Source organism: Sceloporus occidentalis, unplaced genomic scaffold, assembly GCF_023333645.1.
Source record: "Sceloporus occidentalis isolate IW3139 unplaced genomic scaffold, rSceOcc1.0.p SCAF_38, whole genome shotgun sequence".
NCBI lineage: Eukaryota > Metazoa > Chordata > Lepidosauria > Squamata > Phrynosomatidae > Sceloporus > Sceloporus occidentalis.
In genome coordinates, this window is record NW_028317018.1 from 6,777,501 (window position 1) to 6,782,500 (window position 5,000).

At 48.5% G+C, this 5,000-nt stretch overlaps 2 non-coding genes and 8 pseudogenes across 2 annotated transcripts; all 10 read left to right on the top strand.

Moving 5' to 3' along the window:
* Positions 1–126: 126 nt before the first annotated feature.
* LOC149290801 (5S ribosomal RNA) lies at positions 127–246 on the top strand (annotated as a pseudogene).
* A 229-nt stretch (positions 247–475) lies between these two features.
* LOC149290802 (5S ribosomal RNA) lies at positions 476–594 on the top strand (annotated as a pseudogene).
* Positions 595–818: 224 nt separating this feature from the next.
* On the top strand, positions 819–937 carry LOC149290803 (5S ribosomal RNA; annotated as a pseudogene).
* A 785-nt stretch (positions 938–1,722) lies between these two features.
* Positions 1,723–1,841, top strand: LOC149290804 (5S ribosomal RNA; annotated as a pseudogene).
* Positions 1,842–2,043: 202 nt separating this feature from the next.
* LOC149290805 (5S ribosomal RNA) lies at positions 2,044–2,162 on the top strand (annotated as a pseudogene).
* A 207-nt stretch (positions 2,163–2,369) lies between these two features.
* Positions 2,370–2,488, top strand: LOC149290806 (5S ribosomal RNA). The gene has a single exon (XR_016276556.1). It is a non-coding gene; the product is annotated as a 5S ribosomal RNA (ribosomal RNA).
* A 304-nt stretch (positions 2,489–2,792) lies between these two features.
* On the top strand, positions 2,793–2,911 carry LOC149290807 (5S ribosomal RNA; annotated as a pseudogene).
* A 259-nt stretch (positions 2,912–3,170) lies between these two features.
* On the top strand, positions 3,171–3,289 carry LOC149290808 (5S ribosomal RNA; annotated as a pseudogene).
* A 291-nt stretch (positions 3,290–3,580) lies between these two features.
* On the top strand, positions 3,581–3,699 carry LOC149290809 (5S ribosomal RNA; annotated as a pseudogene).
* A 205-nt stretch (positions 3,700–3,904) lies between these two features.
* Positions 3,905–4,023, top strand: LOC149290810 (5S ribosomal RNA). Its single transcript, XR_016274423.1, has one exon. It is a non-coding gene; the product is annotated as a 5S ribosomal RNA (ribosomal RNA).
* Positions 4,024–5,000: the final 977 nt, after the last annotated feature.

A 5,000-nucleotide genomic window follows, 5' to 3' on the forward strand; every position in this document is an offset into this window, starting at 1 on the left:
GACGACAAGCAGCAGCAGCAGCAGCAGCAGCAGCAGCAGCAGCAGCAGCAGCAGCAGCAGCAGCAGCAGCAGCAGCAGCAGCAGCAGCAGCAGCAGAATAAGAGAAGTAAAATAAAAAGCTCTCCTGCCTGCAGCCATACCACCCTGAAAGTGCCTGATCTCATCTGATCTTGGAAGCTAAGCAGGGTTGGCCCATGGTTAGTACCTGGATGGGAGACCGCCTGGGAATACCAGGTGTTGTAGGCTTTTTCTTTTCTCACAGTCCGGGGAGAGCTTTTTGCCAAGTGTTTCTTGCTCATCATCAAAGCTTTAAACCCTTATTTGAACCTTCTCACCTTCTCACCCTCTCACCTTCTCTGTCCTGTCTCAGGGCTTATAATTCTTTCTGTCTGACGACAAGCAGCAGCAGCAGCAGCAGCAGCAGCAGCAGCAGCAGCAGCAACAGAATAAGAGAAGTAAAATAAAAAGCTCTCCTGCCTGCAGCCATACCACCCTGAAAGTGCCTGATCTCATCTGATCTCAGAAGCTAAGCAGGGTTGGGCCTGGCTAGTATGTGGATGGGAGTCTGCCTGGGAATACCAGGTGTTGTAGGCTTTTTCTTTTCTCACAGTCCGGGGAGAGCTTTTTGCCATGTGTTTCTTGCTCATCATCAAAGCTTTAAACCCTTATTTGAACCTTCTCACCTTCTCACCTTCTCTGTCCTGTCCCAGGGCTTATAATTCTTTCTGTCTGACGACAAGCAGCAGCAGCAGCAGCAGCAGCACCAGCAGCAGCAGCAGCAGCAGCAGAAAAAGAGAAGTAAAATAAAAAGCTCCCACACCTGCAGCTATACCACCCTGAAAGTGCCTGATCTCGTCTGATCTCAGAATCTAAGCAGGGTTGGGCCTGGCTAGTATGTGGATGGGAGTCTGCCTGGGAATACCAGGTGTTGTAGGCTTTTTCTTTTCTCACAGTCCGGGGAGAGCTTTTTGCCATGTGTTTCTTGCTCATCATCAAAGCTTTAAACCCTTATTTGAACCTTCTCACCTTCTCACCTTCTCACCTTCTCTGTCCTGTCCCAGGGCTTATAATTCTTTCTGTCTGACGACAAGCAGCAGCAGCAGCAGCAGCAACAGCAGCAGCAGCAACAGCAGCAGCAGCAACAGCAGCAGCAGCAACAGCAGCAGCAGCAACAGCAGCAGCAGCAACAGCAGCAGCAGCAACAGCAGCAGCAGCAACAGCAGCAGCAGCAACAGAGTAAGAGAAGTAAAATAAAAAGCTCTCCCGCCTGCAGCCATACCACCCTGAAAGAGCCTGATCTTGGAAGCTAAGCAGGGTTGCACCTGGTTAGTACCTGCATGGGAGACCCCCTGGGAATGCCAGGTGTTGTAGGCTTTTTCTTTTCTCACAGTCCGGGGAGAGCTTTTTGCCATGTGTTTCTTGCTCATCATCAAAGCTTTAAACCCTTATTTGAACCTTCTCACCTTCTCATCTTCTCACCTTCTCTGTCCTGTCCCAGGGCTTATAATGCTTTCTGTCTGACGACAAGCAGCAGCAGCAGCAGCAGCAGAATAAGAGAAGTAAAATAAAAACCTCTCCTGCCTGCAGCCATACCAACTATTATTTGAACCTTCTCACCTTCTCACCTTCTCTGTCCTGTCCCAGGGCTTATAATTCTTTCTGTCTGACGACAAGCAGCAGCAGCAGCAGCAGAATAAGAGAAGTAAAATAAAAAACTCTCCCGCCTGCAGCCATACCACCCTGAAAGTGCCCGATCTCCTCTGATCTTGGAAGCTAAGAAGGGTTGGGCTTGGTTAGTACCTGGATGGGAGACTGCCTGGGAATACCAGGTGTTGTAGGCTTTTTCTTTTCTCACAGTCCGGGGAGAGCTTTTTGCCATGTGTTTCTTGCTCATTATCAAAGCTTTAAACACTTATTTTTACCTTCTCACCTTCTCACCTTCTCACCTTCTCTGTCCTGTCCCAGGTCTTATAATTCTTTCTGTCTGACGACAAGCAGCAGCAGCAGCAACAGAAAAAGAGAAGTAAAATAAAAGGCTCCCACACCTGCAGCCATACCACCCTGAAAGTACCTGATCTCGTCTGATCTCAGAATCTAAGCAGGGTCAAGCCTGGTTAGTACATGGATGGGAGACTGCCTGGGAATACCAGGTGTTGTAGGCTTTTTCTTTTCTCACAGTCCGGGGAGAGCTTTTTGCCATGTGTTTCTTGGTCATCATCAAAACTTTAAACTATTATTTGAACCTTTTCACCTTCTCACCTTCTCACCTTCTCACCTTCTCTGTCCTGTCCCAGGGCTTATAATTCTTTCTGTCTGATGACAAGCAGCAGCAGCAACAGAATAAGAGAAGTAAAATAAAAAACTCTCACGCCTACGGCAATACCACCCTGAAAGCGCCCAATCTTGTCTGCTCTTGGAAGCTAAACAGGGTTGGGCCTGGTTAGTACCTGAATGGGAGACCACCTGGGAATACCAGGTGTTGTAGGCTTTTTCTTTTCTCACAGTCCGGGGAGAGCTTTTTGCCATGTGTTTCTTGCTCATCATCAAAACTTTAAACTATTATTTGAACCTTCTCACCTTCTCACCTTCTCACCTTCTCTGTCCTGTCCCAGGGCTTATAATTCTCTCTGTCTGACGACAAGCAGCAGCAGCAGCAGCAGCAGCAGCAGCAGCAGCAGCAGCAGCAGCAGCAGCAGCAGCAGCAGCAGCAGCAGCAGCAGTAGCAGCAGCAGCAGCAGTAGTAGTAGCAGCAGCAGCAACAGAATAAGAGAAGTAAAATAAAAAGCTCTCCAGCCTGCAGCCATAGCACCCTGAAAGTGCCTGATCTCCTCTGATCTTGGAAGCTAAGCAGGGTTGGGCCTGGTTAGTACCTGGATGGGAGACTGCCTGGGAATAATAGGTGTTGTAGGCTTTTTCTTTTCTCACAGTCCGGGGAGAGCTTTTTGCCATGTGTTTCTTGCTCATCATCAAAACTTTAAACTATTATTTGAACCTTCTCACCTTCTCACCTTCTCACCTTCTCTGTCCTGTCCCAGGGCTTATAATTCTTTCTGTCTGACGACAAGCAGCAGCAGCAGCAGCAGCAGCAGCAGCAGCAGCAGCAGCAGCAGCAGCAGCAGCAGCAGCAGCAGCAGCAACAGAATAAGAGAAGTAAAATAAAAAGCTCTCCCGCCTGCAGCCATACCACCCTGAAAGTGCCTGATTTCCTCTGATCTTGGAAGCGAAGCAGGGTTGGGCCTGGTTAGTACTTGGATGGGAGACCGCCTGGGAATACCAGGTGTTGTAGGCTTTTTCTTTTCTCACAGTCCGGGGAGAGCTTTTTGCCATGTGTTTCTTGCTCATCATCAAAACTTTAAACTATTATTTGAACCTTCTCACCTTCTCACCTTCTCACCTTCTCACCTTCGCTGTCCTGTCCCAGGGCTTATAATTCTTTCTGTCTGACGACAAGCAGCAGCAGCAGCAGCAGCAGCAGCAGCAGCAGTAGCAGCAGCAGTAGCAGCAGCAGCAGCAGCTGCAGCAGTAGCAGCAGCAGCAGCAGCAGCAACAGAATAAGAGAAGTAAAATAAAAAGCTCTCCAGCCTGCAGCCATAGCACCCTGAAAGTGCCTGATCTCCTCTGCTCTTGGAAGCTAAGCAGGGTTGGGCCTGGTTAGTACCTGGATGGGAGACCGCCTGGGAATAATAGGTGTTGTAGGCTTTTTCTTTTCTCACAGTCCGGGGAGAGCTTTTTGCCATGTGTTTCTTGCTCATCATCAAAACTTTAAACTATTATATGAACCTTCTCACTTTCTCACCTTCTCACCTTCTCTGTCCTGTCCCAGGGCTTATAATTCTTTCTGTCTGACGACAAGCAGCAGCAGCAGCAGCAACAGAATAAGAGAAGTAAAATAAAGAGCGCTCCCGCCTGCAGCCATACCACCCTGAAAGTGCCCGATCTCCTCTGATCTTGGAAGCTAAGCAGGGTTGGGCCTGGTTAGTACCTGGATGGGAGACCGCCTGGGAATACCAGGTGTTGTAGGCTTTTTCTTTTATCACAGTCCGGGGAGAGCTTTTTGCCATGTGTTTCTTGCTCATCATCAAAACTTTAAACTATTATTTGAACCTTCTCACCTTCTCACCTTCTCACCTTCTCACCTTCTCTGTCCTGTCCCAGGGCTTATAATTCTTTCTGTCTGACGACAAGCAGCAGCAGCAGCAGCAGCAGCAGCAGCAACAGCAGCAGCAACAGCAGCAGCAACAGCAGCAGCAACAGCAGCAGCAACAGAATAAGAGAAGTACGAGGTTGATATGGCTCTAAAAAATTCTCCCGCTGGTAAAAGCCCTGGCCCAGATGGCTTTACGATCTTATACTATAAGAAATTTTTCCCAGTTTTGGGTCCGCAGTTAGTTTCCTTTTTTAATGCTGTCGCTCAGGGCGCTGCCTTTGTCCCACAATCCTTGACGGCGCATATTGTGGTTCTCCCTAAACCAGATAAGAACCTAGATCTGTGTGGTAGCTTTCGCCCTATTTCTTTAATCAATGTTGATCTTAAGTTGTTTTCCAAAATCCTGGCAAATCGCCTGATGCCCTTCATACCCTCCTTAATTCATTCTGACCAGGTGGGATTTGTCCCAGGTCGTGAGGCTAGGGACAATACCATCAAAGTTATCAACATAATCTCATATGCCCAAAAACACAAAATTCCGATGGTCATGGCCTCTATGGACGCCGAAAAGGCGTTTGACCGGGTGACGTGGTCCTTTCTATTTAAGGTACTTTCGAGAATTGGCTTAGGTCATAGGTTTTTGTCCTGTATTAAAGCTCTGTACGCCGCTCCAACCGCACGAGTCTCTCTCAATGGCATTTTGTCTGATACTTTTACGCTGTCAAATGGCACGAGGCAGGGTTGTCCCCTTTCCCCCCTTCTGTTTCTTTTGGTCCTTGAGCCCTTCGCTAACGCCGTCCGGGCTCATCCGGATGTTGCGGGGTCCAGATTGGACCTCGTCCTTACGCCTTAT